Here is a 20,999-nt window from a genome sequence, read left to right as displayed (position 1 = left end):
CCCTAGCTGTACTCCATTACAAACAAAACAGACATAGTAACTCTCGTTGCTCATACTTGCTCTCCATTTTGTATCCCTTGTCCAACAACATCCTCTTATTCTTTCTGTGTTACCTCATATTTCGGATGCCTCCTGTAATCATCCATGCTTGTGTCATCCCCATGTATGATCCCCCTCTTCTGAATTTCATTGAATTTTAGACTTGGATGAGATATTCTAATCTAGTTCAATATTTCTAATTTAGAGATGAGAAAATGGTGGCTTACACAGATCAAGTGATCTACATGCTCAGGGAATATAGTTATTAAGTTGTATGAGATCTGAAGCAGGTCCTCCAGAATCTTTCCATGTTATCACACCTACATATTTACATGTCTATGCCATTCATTTGGCAAATAACCTGCGCTGCCTTATTTGATTTTTACTGTTTGTGTATATAAATTATTACACTTTTTCTACTTGAAGTGAATTATTTTGAGTCCATGGGATTTGCCTAATTTATCTACATATTCTCCCTCTTCCCAACCCAGAACCCAAAAGGCCTTGTGACATAGGAAATTGAGTACAAACATCATTCTTTTCAGCTTTCCTAAATCACTACATTCTCAAAGAAGAGACATGCCAACTAGTGCTGCCCCCAATCATGTCACTTTTTTAAAGCAAATTATGAATCTCTTCTATCATTAGATTATAAAAAGAAACTTCATTTTATGTGTGAAGTTGTGACAAAAAGCACTTGAGGAGAAAAAAGTGAGCTCCAGGAAAATAAATAGTAGAATGACTTAAACTGCCCCATTCTATTCAGGTTGATTTCTTTTGATTAGAAAAAAAGATATTGGATATTATTTAAAAAACACATTCAATAAAATGGTCCTTGAAAATCCTGATGTAGAATCTGACTGAACTATTTGTTATAGGAAAATAGGCCAATTGACCAGACAGCTCAGTCATAAGGATGTTTTTTTTTTCTTAAGGATTAGAGAGAGGAACTCCCATAATCAGCTGTGGCTAATGAAATTGAGGATATTGCCATGAATTCCTACAGGATTATTTTAAAGATATAAGCTTAATACAAATATTAATTACTTTTACACATAAGAAAATCTCTACTCCTCCCTCTTATACAGGTTTCATTTGAAAATCCAATTATACAGAAATGGAGTTTTAATTATAATATTGATTTTATTTCTCTACTAGGAGTGGGACTAATTCAATTAGTTCTAATTATGTGCATAGAGTGGTTGGACTAATCTTTCAGGATGTTGTGCACTAATTTTGTGCCACTTTTCTTTATATCCAAGTCAGAGAGCAAAGTATGGCTTTGAAAGGATTAAAATTGTACAGACCTTTAGTAAAGGAAAACAAGGAAAAAGATATAATGTCTGTTAAAGAATTTGATAATTTGACAGTGGTATTTCAGATGCAAAATTGCGCAAAACAGATTTTATTTAGCTTTTGCAACTAGCAAATGACTCCCAGATCATTGAGTAATATAGTCCTGGGTGTAAACCTGTGGCTTTTCAAAAGATTTGCATCTCAAAGGATCAGAGACAAAAATTACATATTTTTTAAAGTAAATACTCAAATAAAAGTGGGTCAGGGGCCTAGAATCAGGTGAAGTCTGTTTAAAGTTTAGTCAAAGTGATTGTGTAATAGAATACAATCATCAGTTTTTGTGACTCCATCTTGCTTGAGTGTGCCTAGTTCCCACATCTATGTCAGTTACCAACATCTGCTTAGTCCTAAACATAAAATGTTAATTATTCAAGGAATCTAACCTTAGCCTAGGAATTACTGAAACACCCTTCCTGCTAAAAACCCTTTACCATGAGGCTCTTTACCTCTTCAAGAAGATAAAGACAGTATATACAAAAACAATTTTAAAAGGTTGTTTATCAAAAGCCTCATGACTGGGAGTACAGAAACCAGTTTGTTGACCAAGAGACTATCTTGGACCGTTGCTGACATCCAGACGCCTGTAGTCATCAATCACCTCCCAAACTCCTTCCCTGACCCCTTCTCTGACATAAAAGAAGCCTGAATATTGTACTTCTTTAAGATAGTTCTTTAGAATGTTAGTCTGCCATCTTCTTGGCTTGCTAGCTTTCCAAATAAAGTTGCTTCTCTTGCCCCAACTACTTTTCACTCTACTCGTTGGCTGTTGTGCAGCAAGCAGTTCATTCTTTCATTCAATTACAAAGGGAATGTTAAGAACATCTCAGTACACCTGAAACTAATATTTTATGTCAACTGTAATTAAAAAATGAAAAATTATTACTTTTAACTCAATGTATTGGGGTGAAATTATTTAATGAAGTTATATAAATTTCAAGTGAACAATCCTATTATACATCATTTGTATATTGCATTGTGTGCCCCCCCAAGTCAAACCTTTTTCCATCACCATGTGTTTAACCCCCTTTACCCTTTGCTACTTCCCCACCCCCCTTCCCTCTGGTAACCACCATACTGTGTTTATGTCTGTGTCTATGAGTTTTTGTTTGTTTGTTTTTCTTGTTTGTTCCACACTTTTCAGACTATAAGATGCACATTTTCCCCCCACAAATTTGGGAAGAATAATGGTTGTTAATGCTGCTGTTGAGTTCTGTTACATTTACATTGGTGAAATATTATGTTATTTATACTATTAAATATTTTACCACATTTTTTGCTACAATTTTTTTTTCCTATTTGCCTCCTCTAAAACCTAGGTGTGTCTTATGGTCTGAAAATATGGTAATTGGTTGCTTTAAAAAATAAATGGACAAAATAAAAATATCATCTTAATATTCTGGAAGAGGGAGAGGTATTATTTAAACATAAAAATACAGGGTTCTTTTATTCTAATTTTTTTTAAAAACTTGAAAATACAATGAAATACTTATCTGTGTGTACCTTAATTGTTATTCACATATGTACCTAGTCTATACCTTTAGAAAATGTAGCCACTGCTGTTAGAGTTGTTCTGTTTGGAAGCCAGGATATCTGAGCACAAGCTGCACATCTGCCACTTACTTGCTATGAGATCTCAAAAAATTGAAGTCATTTTCTCTGATTTTATTACTGTGACTTAAAAAGGTTTGGCCTTGATTGTAGTCCCAGGTGTCTTCCAGATTTTATATTCTACAACTGCTACGTATGTGGTTTCTACAAAAATATTTATAATCATGGTCATCTCACTTAGCTACAGTTTTCAATCTAAAATAGTTACCCTTGTGTCTTAGGAAAAACTTTGGGCAAAAAATTCTTTCTCAACAATGAAACAACAAGCAAGATAAAAGCTAGGAGAAGTCTTCTTTTTGTAGCATACTCTCCTGTCCCCAAACAATGCACAGAACAAAACCAAACCTCAGGATCTTTCCTCTCATGCCTCAGCTGTCCTCTGCAAGCCTATTGTTGACTAAAATTCATTGCAATCTAGCACTTCCTGAATTCTTCCTTAAGGTATTAAATACCTTTTTATATTCTATCAATAACTATAAATGACTATGACCATGAAGGCACAGTATTTCACTTTCTGTGTGTACTAAGAAATACATATAACTTGTGGGATTTAATCTACTTAAAACAACCTCCGCTTATCACCTAGAGCTTCAGCAATGCTTTGGTCCCAAAATCACCATGGTTCCTGACATGTAATTTCAGTATGATCATCATATACCCTTACATGTGACATTACTGATGGACCCAAACTATTAAGGTATTCAAATCTGTGAAAGTATTTAGAGGAATGCTTGCATTAACTTCTTATATACTCGTTGAGAATTAGCTTCTTTCTGTGTTGGTGACACAGAAACTGGTCATTATATAAACCCCTTCCAGTAAACAGGGTAGCTGGATCCTCATAAATAACACTTCTTTAGAAAGTCTGTAAATTCCAGTTTTACAATAAGACCATGTGTACCTCGGAAGTTTTATCACATTGGAAGCTTCCTATACTAATATAATGAATGTTTATAGTTAAACATGCAAACACAGACAACTAAAAATTAGCCTCAGTGTCAGAGGAGCCAAAGTATTATAAAAATAATAAAAATAATTACATCAATGGTGATAATGGGCACCATTCTGAGCACTTTCCCTGTGTTAATTCATTTAATCTTCATTCTTACCATTTTACCTAAGATAAAATAACAAAAAAATACTAAGTATCTTGCCCAAAGTCACATGATTTATAAATGGCAAACCAGGCATTCAAAACAGAGTCGTATACATTGCAAGTCTTCTTCAAATGACCACACTGTCTGTCAAGAAAGCCTTACCAGTTTTTAATTCCAAATACCATGTAGTAATTATCTAGTTTGACTCTCAACAATAGTGGAGTTATTAAATAATACATTTTGTCAATTTAATTAGCAAAAAAGAATATTGTTAGTTGAATATGAATTTAAGTAATAATGTGTTTGAGCACTGAAAAATAATTCTCCATTTAATTGTTTTTATTTATAAGTTGTCTGTGTCCTAGACCCATTTTAATACTTACTGAAGCAATGTATATATTGCTGTATGTAGCATAAATGTACTTATGCATATACATATGTAAAATTATTATTTTGCTTTAGTGTTCTTGTGTTTAGTGTTTGTGTGTTTTTTCTTTAGAGTTTGTATTTCTATTGCTGAAAGCATTAAACATCTTTTATGGTTACTCAGTAAATACTTTATTCTTTAAAGCCTTCATTATTTTAAAATTAAGTGATTTTTTAAATATTTCCTTAGATTTTTGCTTATTGTTCATTATGTTTACACTTAAAGCTGTAATAGATGCAGAATCCCCCAAGGGTAGGTAATATAAATCTCTCCATCTTGTTCTCTCTCTCTCAACCTAATTAACCAGTTGCCCCATAGCTATTTATTTGTTTTTTAATTTTTTTATTGACTTGAAATAAGATTTTTATAGATAGTAGGGTCTTTGAAAGTTTTTTTTTATTTTTTGGCCCATTTATCTATTCCTTTATCATTTCCTTCCACACACCTAAATCATTGAAAATTTATGTGTTTAGATTTAATTTAAGAATATATATTAGTATTATTTTTCAAAATGCTTTTGGCTATTATGTGTGCCTCAAGATAAACATTAGAACTATGTTCATATCCAAAAACAAAAGAAAGGAAGAGAAATATTCCACTGATTAAGGTTGAATTCTTGAATTCAACACATAAATTAAGCTGTGGAGAATTGATATGATGGCTTAATTTAATCTTAGATCCAAAACATGACATTTATTTTCAGTTAATCAAGTCTTCTTCACATTGGTGCTTCATATTTTTTATACATTTTATTCATAGGCATTCAATAAACTGATTGGTTATTATGAACATATATACTAGCTAGTTATATTTTATTTTCACTTTAACACCAATAACCTTACTAAACTCTGTATGAAAAAACATATTTTAATTTTCCTATTGGATTATCCTCAGTATAAAGTCATTTTCTCACTTAATGATAATTTTGGTCCTTCCTTTTCATTAAGTATCCATTATTTTTCTTTATTATACTGGAACTTGTTTCCAGTTCAATGTTCAATTATTGTCCTAGTCTTGATTTCATGAAAATTTGTATCACCTTTATATATTAGGTTAGAGTTTGGTTTGAGATTTATACTAGAAGTACCCTATAAAGATTTTTTATATATTATTTTATAGTTTAGGTATCCTACCCTAAATAAGCAATCTGAGATCTTGACTTCATATCCTGCTATAAGGAAGAAGTTCTCTTTTCTGAACAGTCTGCATCTGCAGCAGCTTTGATTTCTTCTTTTACCAGAGTAAGTGACTCTGAAACACCAATCCCCAAGACATTGCTCTGATAACATTTCCAGGCTCAACATTTCCTGTTGCCAACTTAGTTAACTATATACATAAACCACTTTGCCTTTCCCCATACAGGCACGTAAAGAATGGCTGCAAGAAAAGTTTTAGACATGAGTTGGGGAAAGGATAATGGACAGGGAAAACAGCCATTTAGGCCTTACAAAATGTTTCCTTTTAGTATGGGAAGCACCTTCTGAGATGAGAATATAAGGTTATGGTGGCTGAATGGCAATTTCTTACTGTCTTTTCTTGGATGACCATACTTTCCTCTTCAGTAGCTCATTTTCACTTTGAGGAGTACAAATTACTGTTCAGGAATAGAAAATTACTGACCACCCAAACATTGCTTTCTTCATTGTGTTTCCCTGAGTAATTCAGCAATTCAATGAAAAATATGGGGTTGCAAAGCAATTACTGCTAGTTTTCTCTGTTGAAACCAAAATATTCAACATATCTCCTGAAGATGAATTAACATCTCTATTTTTTCCATTTTTCTCCCATCCTCTAGTCTACAATCTCATTTTTTTTAATTTCACACCAAGTATGTACAATTCTTCTTTAGCAAAGCTTATCCAATATTATTATTAATGCTGTTGTGGTTTAAGTCTGTGGGATTGGAGGTTCTTACTATCATTTTTTCAAAGTGCTGCTGACTGTGCTGTCTAAGGAATGGTAACTCACAAATTACTTCTGTGTCTGAAGATAGAAAAAATCTGAAGTCAATTTCTTGAATTAATTAAGAGATAACATTGATATAGGAATGTGCAAGTGCCACAAATAATTATCACTTGAAATTACACAGTCAAAAAGGCCAATTAAGGAACCAAATATAGCTAATGAGAAAATTTAATTGATCATTTTTCAAGCTACTGGCCTGGCCCAGCTTTTTTCTATAGTTCAGCAACAAAAACATTAACAGCAGAAAACAAAACCATAAAAAAAGAAAAAAAGGCAATAGAGGCTCAGCTGACTTTATATGAGTATGGGCGTCTGGATCTCAGTTTAAGTTCATTTTATTTTTAGCTATATGAATCCATTTATTTTCCATCACATCTACATGTATTTAGTTCATTATAAAAGGCATAGTCTCTATGACTTTTTAAGAATTCTAAAATTCAAAGTAAGAAAGAAATTTTTATACTTTAAATCTGCTGGTTAAAAAAATCCATTCAAAATCACCATAAAGGACTTCTCCTTCACATTAGCTTTTAGTAGGATTGCAAACTGTATCCTTTGAGTGACTTTTCTGAAGAAATCATCTGAGAATTCTTGTTAAAATATAAAAAAAGAAAATTAATTCCTAAGTAGGCAATATAGTAAAGAATCTTTATAGTCAAACAAAAATGAGACCAAGAACCAAGAGACATAGAGAATTACTCAACTTGGCTTTTATCTTGAGATCATTTTCCAATCATCTAAACTTCTAGCTTATTTTCAAAGCTCCACAGAGCATAAATAGGAGAAAACATGGAATTTGTTCAATATGGGAAGAATAATGGGAGATGCAGACATAAAACCTCACTGAGGAAGCTGGAAATAATTCTGTTCTTTCCACACTGGGAGCTAGTTAGAAGAAGAAGCAAAACAAAGAGGAAAAGAAAAAAGAGGAAGAGAAGAAGGATAAAATAATTGTATATCTCAAAAAATCAATTTTTAGAACTCTCAGTTAAAATCTAGACCTTATGGGTTTGAAGCCTGAATTTACATTTGTCACTTGAACTAAAATAATTTAAAATGAAAGTTTATCTCAAAGAAGTACTAGATTGGTAGTGCTCTTAGGCATCATGCAGGAGAAAACACAAATCTTCCTTAGTGGCCTCCATAGCACTTGCCTCCAACCTCAGAAATATCCTTTCACAGGATCAACATTATAAATGCAGGCAAAAACAAGGCACCATGAGTGAAAAGGCAAAGCACAACTGATCAACAAAGATTTTAGGCATTAGAATTACCAGATTTAGAATTTTTTAAAAAATATTTATTTATTTAAAGAAATAAAAATGGAAAACAGAAGCAGGATCATGGAGAAAGAGACCACAAAAATGTGCAGCCAGATTTGAAAAATGTCTACATACTATTTCAGGTATAAAAATATATAAAAATTATGAACACAATGTGATATTGAAAAACATCAGCAATATAAAGACTCTATAAGAGAAGTTGTAACCTGTGAGATAGATCTTAAATAAGAATTAAGAATGCAGAACAGTGCAAAGAAGTATGTCAACTATGAAAGTTTTGCTATCTCAAAAGTAACTTTCAAAAATCACAAAATAGTTAAAATACTTTAATGCTATTAAAGATATTTAAGCCCTGGCTGGTGTATCTCAGAGGATTGAGCACAGGCTGCAAACCAAAGTATCGCAGGTTTGATTCCTAGTCAGGGCACATTCCTGGGTTGCAGGCCATGGCCCCCAGCAACCGCACATTGATGTTTCTCTCTCTCTCTTTCTCCCTCCATTCCCTCTCTAAAAATAAATAATTAAAATCTTTTTAAAAAGTCATTAGGAAAGCTATAAAAAAAAGATATTTAATATTTGTCAGGATCAGAATACCATACAGAGCAAAAACATTTTTCAAAGTTATTTTTCAGACAAACAAAAATTCAGAGTTTAACGTATTTGCTCCTGGGTGCTATTTCTAACCAATTTAATTTCATTAGAAAAAAGTGAAACATAGGATAATGGTCTGAGATGTAAAATGGAATTATAAATAAGATGATAAAATTTTACATAAATCTAAACAAATATTGACTGTATTAATCCACAATAAAATACTGTCTTTTTTTAGTGAATTAAATAATCAAGAAAACAGCAACAAATTGGGCAGGAGTGGTTTAAATCCAATACATTGGATTTAAAGTGGTTTAAAGACATTCTTCAGGAGCTCAGAGCTACTCATTAACCTTTGATTTATGTTAAGGAAGTATAATATCATTTCTAAGTATCAAGAGGAATAGTGTATACAACTTTGTAACATGTAAGGCCAAATAATGGTATCATAAATAATAATACAAAAGAAGCTTGGAGAGGAGCTCCTCTTCCCACATTAAGACCTTTGCTTGCCAGCTCCATCCATGATGCTGCAAAGGGTAGGAGCTCCTTCTTTCTTTCTGCTGCATAGAATTCCATTGTGTGAATGTACCATAGTTTTTTGATCCATTCATTTAGAAACCATTATGCTAAGTGAAATAAGCCAGGCAGTGAAAGACAAATTCCATATGATCTCACCTTCAACAGGAGCCTAAACAACAAAACAAACAAACAAGCAAAATATAGCCAAAGACACTGAAATAGAGAACAGGCTGACAGTGACCATAGGGGAGAGGGGAGGGAATTTCAGGGGAAAAGGGTAAGGATTTTCAGGAACAAGTATAAAGAACACATGGCGGGGGGGGGGGCGAGGTTGGAAATGGGAGGGAGCTTGGGAGGGAGGGGTGGGTGGGCTGGGATGGGAGTAAAGGACAGAAAACTGTACTTGAACAATGATTAAAATAAAATTAGGAGAAAAAAAAGAGAAGAAAAGACCTTTGCTCTTGTTGGTCCCTTTACCTACCATGCTTTTCCTCTGGCTCCCCAGAAAGCACTGCTTCTTCTTATCCTTCAAGTCTCTGTTTAAACATCATCTCCATGGAGACCAAACCTGAAATTTCTCATTTGAACAGTTTTTCCTCCCAATTATTCTATCAGCACATTTTAAAACTACTCTTACAACTTTTCAGTCTATACTTATTTTATTTAAAAAGCACATTTTAAAGTATATCTTCTTCATCAGACTATAAACTCCCAGGGGCTTAGCAGATCACTTTTAGCACATTTCACAGAAATCTCTCATACAAATGTCAAATAAATATTTTGAATGAACTTAATGAATGACTGAAATGTCTGAGCACAATGCCTGTCATGTACAAGTTCTCAGTGAATGATAGCACGCGTATTCTACATACCTATCATTCCCACAGTGGTAGGTATAGCACTACTAAGCATTGCCTGGACCCTAGTGAACAGCATAAATAAACTAGTATTTGATGAACAGAAGGTAGAGAGATGGCCATGAGTTACCCAAATGTCATTTCCTTTCCCTCCTGGTGCTTAACTCTGGGGCATATCCCAGTCCCCCATACAATGAGAACTTACCATTTGACTGAGTACAGACAATGGATGCATATAGATAGAGGTGAAATGTGACATTTCAGGCCTAGCCCACAAAATTCTTCCATATAATCCCCCTCTGTGTTCCTTTCTCTGGGCTTGGGCATTCAAGACAGCATTGAAAATTTAAATTTAAAAAGTTTGCATTTCTGATGAATGCATGGAGTGGTCTTTCCCACACACTTCTCCATACCTTGGACTATGATGCGAGGGAGATTTAAACTTGGTTGTTTTTAGAACACTTTACCTACCTTTATTTATATGACCTCACAAAATTATAATCCAATTAGATTGTAGTTTAATATGATAATGTCATACCATATGTTGCCCTTTTTTAAGTTACAGAATATAATTATTTCACTGTATTATAATGTATTCGACTTTGTAAACTGAAGTCAAACTCACATAATAGAAATTATATAACATTTTATGAAATTAGGCTGAAAATTACATGGAAAAGGAAATCATAGAAATGTAGGATCATAGAACACATTACTAGAGACATTTTTTTCTTTTGAGACTTTTTTAACTCATTAAAAAAATCCTTTCAAGCTATTTCTCTTTTTACGAAATTATAATAAGCATCTGTTTTATATCTAATCTGCTCTATGCTGCTACTTGTCACTTCTTTCTCTGTCTTTTCCAATTCATCCAACTATTTAAAAGTTGAAAGTATATCTGACTTGCCATTTCTAGGGACTACTAATTAGTACTTCTGCTAATTGCATGTGGTACAATATCAGAATAATGGCAGTCATCTTATTTTGGGTCATAAGGCTACTGGTACTCCTGGCTCTGTAACAAGTCTTTTCATGACTACAGAATATCCTTTAGTCAGTTTTTACATTTTATTTTCAGGTATTAATTGGTGCCTCCTTGAGTCTCAGGATTGGAAATGTCAAGAGTTATTTTGTCGATTGTTCACTTCACACTTCCTTCCTTTCACTTACACTACCTAAATATACTTATTATCTGATTATTTTACCTGTGTTAATTTGGCAAATGTGAAACTCTTGTCCCTTAACTGTTTTTGCAAGTTGGCCCTACTACAGGAAATATGTACTGGAGAGGTACAGATTAATGAGAATTGAAATTCCTAGGGCATGAAAGCCAATTATAGATTTTCAGTGAGTTCAGTATAATTACAAAATTGGAGCAACTGCCATACTAAGAAGATTTTTGGTAATATTTAGGGCTCATCTTGTTTTCTGAAATATTTTCAGTTAATTTTGTGCTGTGTTATAAACATTGATGCTTTCAATCCAAGAAAACCATTACTATTATTTATTTTCTTGTCCTTATTTATTTATTTATTTTTATCTATTTATCATTTTTTGTTGTTGTTCTAATACTATTTTGTCCATTTTCCCACCAGCACTTCCCCCACCCTACCCATCCTCACCTCCTACCCTCAATCCTTCTGTACGTTGGCTTTGTCCATGGGTCCTTTTTACATTAGAAGTTATGTTATCTTGAAAACAATCAATCTGAAATCCAGTGCTCTTGAAAAAGACAGATTCAATGACGCAGGTGTAAGTTCAGGAGCAGAGAACTGGGGGCAAAGACAGAATAAACAGATCAAAGGAAGCAAGTTTGCAGGACCCCTCCAATCATGTGAACTAAGGATATTTCATGAGGTCTATGATTAAATAGGGGACATCAGAGGAACCAGTTTGAAATAAGAGGTGAGTATAAGAACCTTGTTCTGTGTCCCTGAGCCTTGGCATTCAGAGGCTGCTTTCAATAGCTCTGTTACAATGAACTGTGTCTTTAAAAGAATATCAAGGTATAATTGGCATATAATATTATATCAGTTCAGGGTGTGCAACATAATTGTTCAATATTTGTATATGTTGAGAAATGATCATCATAATAAATCTAGTTAGCATCTGTCACCAAAAATAGTTACAATTTTTTTGTTGTTGTTGTGAGAGAGGACAGGTGAGCCTTTGGTTAGAATGCCCAGATTTTCTTGAATGGTTATAGCAGTGATAAATAGGATCACTCATTTAATGCAGAGAAACAAAAGTTTATATCCTTCAGATAATCTAAAAAGTAAGAACTACGGCAAAGAATAGACCTGCCCTGATGCAAGATTCTTTAAGTGGCATACTCCACCACCCCTTATTGTGTTTTATTTTATTGTATTATAGTCATCATTTTCTAACACAGAACATAATGTGCTTATTAAATTAACTTCTTATGCTTCTTGTCTCTGAATGAGAATGAAAGCTCCAGGAATGTGAAAATTTTTGCTGGCACATTTACTTCCTCAGTACATACCACAGTTCTGGGCTCAGTGTAGGCCAAATTCAATAAAGACTTGAATGAATGAATATTAAAATGTAAAAGATAAATTTAAATAACTAAGATTTTTAAATACAAATCTGATGAAACTAGATATAATGGTTAAATGTGTTTTTAATGAGAAATGAATTGCTAGGTTTGGACAAAACAATGCATGGTAATCTTTGGTGATTTCAAAGATGCAGGCTTGATACCCATTAGGGCCTCAGCAATTTTCTGCAATTGAGTTTTCTGCTAAGATATGGTGGTGGTCCCTTCAAGGTATTTTAGGAGCACAGCATAAGGAATGGCTAATTTCTCTATTTACATAAACTAAGCAAATGATGTAATTTCTCTGAGACTCAGTGTCCTTTAAAGTGACTGTTCTAATCTACCATATAAGATGGTAAGGGGAAAAATATATAAAAAATATATGTCAGGCAGAGTAGCTGCAACAATGACATTTGTCTTTATTGTTATATATTTTAATAAGAATTAGGAAATTCTACATGTAATACTCTCTACTGCTCAAAATCCTATTCAATGATTGCCTACTGAGATTGTCAAATTTTTAGCCTATGATTCAAACCTATCTACAATTTGAACCAAACCTACTTTCTCACTTTTAATTTCCCCCATAAAACTTTCTCATGCACATTACTAAATTCTCCACCAAGATGCCTTTATTAAAAAATAATATATATTTTTAAATGTATTTATAGTTGTATGTGTAAAAACTATATATATGTTTTTAAAGTATATCGTTATAGTTTATATATATATATATATATATATATATATAAAATTTCTGCAGAAGACAAATTTGTCTGTACATTCTGAACTCACTCACTCTTTTAGCGAATGAACTTGACTTTTTCTCAATGGATCCACCTTTTTTCCTCATTCTCAGCTCTTGTGCTTTAGGCTAGTTTATCTCCTTGCCTACTTCAGACATGGGGCCATTAACTAAGACTCTCTAGTGATTTTATTATACACATCAGCCAAAATAATTTATAAAGAGAGACAAGGGAATTCTCAGCAGCCAATGAGAAATGGTGGGATATTTTTCCCTGTGGTATTTATGGGAAAAATACTCTAGCTATTCTTTCTGAGTATGAAAAGGAAAATCTGTATCCCTGGAAGCACAAGATAAGAACCATTTCATAACTACTAATAAAGAAGAGTTAAAATGAAAAGAGAAAATTGTATTTTGATTTAAAAAATTAAGCTCTAAGTACACTGTTATTCGTGTGAAAAGATAAACTGAAGCATATTAAAAATGTTAAGAATTTATTTGAGCAAAAATTGATTCAAATAAAACATTGCCAAAACAGAAGTGTTTAAAAGCCAAAGGAGACACTTTGTTCGAGAAAGTAGTATAGGAACAAAGAAAGAAAATTATTGGTTGGTCATAGCTTAAAGCCTAGTTGTGATTGGTTATGACTGGTTGATCTTAGCATTTTGATTTTTTAACCTTGAGGCATTTAAAGGCTTAGATTTTGGTTTGCTTACTTAGGCTCTCATAGCATTAAAGTATAGGGGAGGGAAATTAATTTTACCTCTGCCTTTCTAGGTTCCTAGCTAAGACACCCTTTTTAAGGTTTCTTAATTTATTTTTTATTTCCCTTTCATTTCTTTCCTTTTATTTTCTTTTTTCTGCTTTGGCAGGCTTGGATCTGTTTTTTAGTCACATGAAGATTCTTAATTTATTATTCTCCTTTAGATACAGAAACTGGAAATCTTACACATTTATTACCTATATAAGAATTGTATACCTATTTTGGAATGTAAGCTATGTACAAATAAAAATTGCACTAAAAACACAATGCAACTTATAAGCCAAAATAAGGAGTATGGCAACAGTGCCAAAATGTTTTGGACAAGGATTAGAGTTGGACTAAAAAGGATAGTAAGGATTAAGGTAGTATCACTAAATATTAAAATGTGAACCAATGAAACTTTAAATCTACCCTCAAATATTTTAATCTTTGTAACTTTGATTTAGACAACCTAACATACTTTTTTCTGTATTGTAGTACTTAATAATTTCAAAGATTATATTGAATCTGGCACTATGAAAATATTTGTTATCTACTGACTTTTACATGTGGTGTTAGTTTTATATCTGACATCTGATTACAGAGGTAATTATCATATCATTTGGAGAAATATTTGTTTATCATAATGTTTTCAATGAACTGCTGCCTTTAAAAGTACTCCATAAATTAGCCATTCAAGAAGACAAATAATCAGCATTTGTTTTTTTAAACTCTTGTTACCACTCTAGCCTTACTCTTTCATTTATCCTTCTGTTTTCAAAGGAGCTCTTAATTACTTTCATCTCTCTCCACTTCATTTGTAAATGTTTCATTATTGCCATTCTTTCATTAGAATAAATCCTCCAACCTATTCAAGGACTTGAGACTTCACCACTGATTTACAAGTGATTCCATTTTATTAGTCAGATGTTTTCCCTGGCTTTAAGGTATCTATACTGCCATTGCTGGTTACTGTTGATGAGAGGCCCTCTTTTTTTATCCTCATTTCTTGGAAAATATACAGATACATTTTCAGTAGTTGAAGGTAGTTGAAATTAAAAAGAACTAAAGAAAATAGAAAATCTTGCAATTGTCATGAATGAGTCATTATTTTACAATGGTGGCTCAGCAGGCTATAGTTGCAATTGAGATAACATGACCTATAAAAATTTTTTTTCAAAATTTTCCATATGAAGTTTTCAGCATAGATTCTTTTTTCATAGGTTTCAAGCTACTCCTGAATTCACTATGATAGAACCAAACCACATTGCCATTGCACAACATTCTAAAGGCAAAATTGACCAAATGCACAAAAAATCACATGGTGGTTGATTTTAGTATTTCTTTTCTAGTTCAGAACACTCCTCTTCAAAATATATTAAAGATGCACTATAAATATATGGGATATATAGGGTGATTATATATATGCACATATGTATGTGTGTGTGTATATATATATAAATCTCAGTCTTTTTTATGACTTGATTATGTGTAACTGAAGTACATGGGATCTTTGACTATAAATGATGGTCTAGGTTATGGAATGTAAAAGCTTTGTAGATGCATTGATAAAAGTGGTTTTGAAAATAATATCTTAACTGAATAATAATTTTTATCTACTATCTACATGTAAACTTCAAAATGTTTCATTTAAATGTTTTGCATTAAGTATGGATCAGTATATTCTTCATGTGACATTGTACATTTTCCTATTTTGTATTTGTAGTCCAGATATCGTATTGCATAGAACTCACATTACTAACAGTTTTATCTTTTATTTTATATAATGCTTTAAAAAACACTTCAATCTCAGTTTTAGTTTTGTATAAATGTCCATTCTGGTATAACAGTTTTTTATCCCATTTCCTCTTTTTTCAGCATTATACTAGTTTCCAATTGTTGCTATAAAAAATACTACAAATTGAGTGCTTTGAAACAACAGTATTTCTATTATTTTTACAGTTCTGGGGGTCAGAATTACAAAATTGGATGGTCAAGCTGCCTTTCTCTTTGAGGCTGTAAAAGAGAATCTGTTTTCTTGACTTTTCCAGTTTCTAGAGTCTGTGTGCATTTCTCATGGGGCTCATGGTTTCTTCCTTAATCTTAAAAGTCTGCTGCATAACATCATCAAATCTCCCTGTCTCTCTGACTTCTATTACATCTTATTCTCTGTCTCAGACACCCTGGTTTCCCTCTTATAAATGACTCATGATTTTATTGGGCCCATCTAGATAATTCAGGATAATCTCCCTATCTCAAGGAGATTCTTAACTTAATCACATCTGCAAAATCCTTTTTCCATGTAAGATAACATACTCAACAGCTTTCAGGGATTATGGTAGGGAAATCTTTGGGAAACCATTCACTCTTACCACAATTATATGTCTGTGTTCTTCTCATACATAATCTTTTTTCTATGGTGTTTTGCAAACCTGAGAAAATATCATCTTTTTCCTCAGTCTTCTGTAGGTTTATCAATAGTTGCATTATAACTTGTTGAGTTGTAGAATATGATAATTTAGTTCTATTTATAGAATTTATCTCAGCTTTAAAGTTGCTGAACACTAGTAGTTGAAGTTTTATATTCTTTTCTTCCTTTAGTAAACAATTTTCCATTGTCTTGGGATTTGTTTGATTTTCTATTACTTCTCCATTTAATATGAGCCAGTCACTTAGTCCTTTGTATGACATATAGTATGAACTATGAACTATCGTGCATTGTAACAAGGGGAGCATAATTTGATCACCCCAAAATATGCCTCTTTGGGATATCATTTTAAGCTGGTTATTTTTAAAAAATGAATGACTCAGGAAAAATGTGTGACCATTCCTCTAACTGCTTAAAAGAATTTAGATAGAGAACATGCTCAGGGGAGGAGCCATTATCATAGAGAACTATTGTTTTATATGAAGCAGTTTGTGACAGACAGGGAGGAGCCTGACAAGGCCCCTGGATCAAAGTTCTTATTGTGTCTATTGTCAAAGACGACCCAGTAATGGTTTGATGACCCAATGTTTGATTTTCTGTCTCCATGTAAATTACTTTCCTGACTTTCGAAATTCTAAAGACTAACCGTTTCTCCTCAGCTCAATATGGCATATAAACTCAATTGCCTGATTTGTCCTGGGCTCCATAATTTTATGGAACTCCTGTATCTACATGCATAATAAATTTGGTTCTTTTCTTCTGTTAATCTATTTTCTGAAAATTTGAGTATTAGACCAGCCAGAAGAATTTTGAAGGGTTGGATACAATTTTTCTCCCCTCTAGTAATTTGCATCATGTATATGAATAGAACAGATGTATCTCCCAAATATATTTCTGTAAGTTTAACTTAGGTTTAATTCCAGTTTTCCTGTGCATGCCTGGTTCATCTAGATACAATAGGCATCAAATATAAAGGAATGTCAGAATCTACCATGTTCCTCTTATCACTAGTTTTTGATTCTCATTCCAAGTACAAATCCAAGAAATGCAAAACAATGTTGGAGAAAGAGACAGGGAAGATATAAACTTAAAGAGAATGTCTCACAAAGCAAAAAACAAAGTCATTTCCAAATACTTCACTTGCTAGTTATGACATTGCAACTGGAGAAAACTCCTATGCAAATTCAGTCATGCAAGCCCCATTTAGCTCTGTAAAATGTGTGGAAATTGATTGAACGAGCAGCTGGTGGTATTGTAGTCAGGCTCTCTGGAAGTTAATTGGGAAGCATTATGAAAAACCCTGACATTGTACATGTAGCTATCCTGACTTCCATTGTGCCCTAGACACTCATCACACACAGTAACTGTAACAAAATAACTGGATGTCTCTGAGTCTCTGATGACTCTCATCAATAGCCTGCTGAGAAAACAAAGGAGGAGGGAGTGATGAGCTTGAGTTTGAACTTTTGTAATTGAAAAGGAAAAGCTCCTAATCTTGGGAGTTTTTATTTCCTATATGAAATATTTTTATTCTACTATAGACAAAGACAATGTATTACTTCCAAGGTGTCTTTTTATATTGTTCTTATGGAAAATCTAACATTGAAATTAAATTGCTTTCTTTTACCTGTTATTTTATTTGTGTATCTGTATCAGTTAGTTATTGTCTTGCAACAAACAACTGGAGTTAAGACCTCAGCTCTGCCATTTACCTAAGTACTTCAATTTCTTTATATGTGAAGTGAGGTAACACCTGCTTCAGGGAGTTGTTGTAAAGATGAAGCGATTGAATGGCTATAAAATGCTTAACAGAGTATCTGATACTCAACTGGTATTTAATTTTATTCTCTAAAAAAGAGGATCAGGAATTTGGGAAAAGTTGGAGAGTAAATTTCGAGACGTGTAGGATGGGGTTCACTTGAATCAGTGGGTCTCAGATAGTTCAGGAGAAAGATCTACACTAAGAAGATGTATTTTGAAATCTTAGGCATATAGACAGTTGTTGAAGTTATGTGTGGTCATAATAACTTAGAAAAACAGATGGCTACAGAGAAAAGTAGCATTTAAATGATGAGGAGACTAAAATTCTGAGAAACAAGAATTAGAAAAAGGAAGAGTAGTCAAGAAAAGAAAAGCTTTTGAAATGCTGAAGTGTGAGACACTCTCAAATGCTACAAATATTAAGTAAAATGTGAATGTTTAACAGGCATCTCTAACTTAACACACCCAAGAAGGATTTTGTGATTTTTCCAGCCATTTGTTAATCTCCAAAGATGGCACTGCCATTCCTCCAGGGGTAAGGCCAAAATTATGGGTACCATTCTTGATAATTCTCTTTGTTTTACTTGTCCCTCTTCATTCCTGCAGTGATCAAATACTTCAAATACAAAAAATAAAGTCTTGCCCTTTTTCATCAACTAAATCACTAATCCTACTTTGTAACCAAATGCACAGAATCATTCTATTACTGAGAACATAATATTAAACAGAACTGAAAGTTTCATACATGACAAACCCCCAAATTAAGCTGCTTACCATGATTTATAACATGTAACAGGGTCCTCAGCTAATAATAAGAACACTAAAAAGGGTTCCTGAACTTTCAAAAGTCAATTAGTTAGGATGTGGAGATGTGAAATCTTTGTAGATTAGTTAATTTTGGCAGTGAATTTATTTTGTATGTTCACCATAATGTTAAATGTTTCCAGGCAAAAATACTTTGACAACTCACCATGCTTCTTAATCACCTCAATTAATTGTTGCATTTGTGTTAACTTTATTGAGGACATTTTCTTTCACTCAGTGAGTCCTATTTACAATCTAGTTTGAAATTATTTATATATTTGCTTCCCCTGAAAGAACAATATGTTTTCAACTTTCTAATAACTGGTTAAGCATTTGACATATATTCCCCTTTTCATTCTGGCTTCTTGCTTGTTTAGAGATAAATATGAATCACACTACCTGAAGTCTCTTAACTTGGCTCTGATATATATTCTACCATTTTATTGAAGATGTCTTTTCTTATAAACTAGCTTAAGTTCTCTAGAGAAGTAAGTTATAGGCAAATATATTTGATTTCTAAAAGTCCAAGATAATGGCTTGCATGAATCAAAGCTGACACATACCACTGACTAAGGAAAGGGACAGCTCTATGGCAGGTTTTTTTGTGCCCTAGGCAGACAGTGATTCTGTAATTGCTGTAGAATGCTCAGGGACACCCAACAATGACAACAACAAAAAGCCTGAAACAAAGAAGGATTTTGTTTAATGCCCAAGAATCCCATGAGAAAAAACTAATACTATAAAGAAGATGAGGTTGAGACATATTTGATATGTTGTGCCTTCCAAAAGAAACCAAATTATAGGTAAGGAAACTGAGTCTACAAAGATGACTCTGGTTAAATTGGAAAATAAATTTGCATGGTAGACTAGTCTCAGCAGCCCTGCCCTGAAGGTTCCAGAGACATGTGGATTCTAGGTGGAATGTCAGGTTATGTTTGAAATCAGTTTAGTCCCTAAGGAGTACCTGGGCATCCTGGGAAGAAGTATATGGTAAAATTAAAGACTCATGTCTCTAGATTCACTAACACTGTTAATGTGGGATCCCCTTTCAAAGAAGCTGAAGGCCCTTATAGAAAGCATTTCCCTTCAGAGCCCTGGCTGGTGTAGCTCAGTGGATTGAGCACGGGCTGGGAACCAAAGTGTCCCAGGTTCGATTCCCAGCCAGGGTACATTCCTGGGTTGCAGGCCATAACCCCCAGCAACCGCACATTGATGTTTCTCTCTCTCTATCTCCCTCCCTTCCCTCTCTAAAAATAAATAAATAAATAAATAAATAAATAAAATCTTAAAAAAAAAAAGAGCATTTCCCTTCAGGCCAGGGAGAGGAGTAAAGACTACAGAAAGGAATGAGTTGAAATAGCAATCTAGGTGGTGTTAGAAGTGAGAATATATGTCTCCCTTTTTCGTGGGGAGGCTTTGTCGGGGGAGTGTGTCTGATATCTGCCACTTAACAGAGGGGTAGTAAGTCAAGAATAATGAAGAGATAGTTTAAATAATTTTCTATAGGACTCAGAAACAGAGTCTGAGAACATTCTGGAGATATATAGCAAAATAAAATCTAAATGATTCCCTCATTTCATATACTCATTGCCCTTCAGCCACCCAGGATTTCTATACTCTCATAAACATGTATTCTAGTAATAGTCACAAATGACCTCTTATTGTCAAATGTAATGGATTCTGCTTTCACTATTTTATGCAATTTATGCAACAAATATTTATGGAATGCTTTCTAAATTCCAGGAAATATTCTAGTTACTTATGATACAATAAATAATATTTTAGTGAAGTAGAGAGGTTAGCAAGGCATAGGCTTAAAACTGTTTTCTGGTAGTTTGTGTGTGGGTATATCTGTGTGGACTTGGGGTTCCTAAATATATGTCAGAAGTGTAGTTGAGGTTTTTCATCTATTTTGCTAGGGGGCATAAAAATAATTTTGTGCCACAAAACACATTCACCCTTGCCTGTGGAGTTACCATCTCCAAAGGAGATAAATGATATGCACAATTTCAAATGAAAAGTAACAAACAAGTTACATTTTTTTTTGTCTAGACTTGTGCCTGATACTTTATTGTGAAGATCTCAAATAAATGCACTAAAACATATGACTTGAGCTCAAAGTCTAAGTAAAGCTCTTTGTTCCTAAAACAAATCTTACCACAAGTCAGATTTTAAAGACTCAAACCATGAGTACTCTCTAAATTTAAAGTAAAATTT

The sequence above is a fragment of the Phyllostomus hastatus genome, unplaced genomic scaffold (assembly GCF_019186645.2).
Source record: "Phyllostomus hastatus isolate PE091 unplaced genomic scaffold, TTU_PhHast_1.1 phas_contig_34, whole genome shotgun sequence".
NCBI lineage: Eukaryota > Metazoa > Chordata > Mammalia > Chiroptera > Phyllostomidae > Phyllostomus > Phyllostomus hastatus.
Note: the sequence above shows the minus strand (reverse complement) of the source record.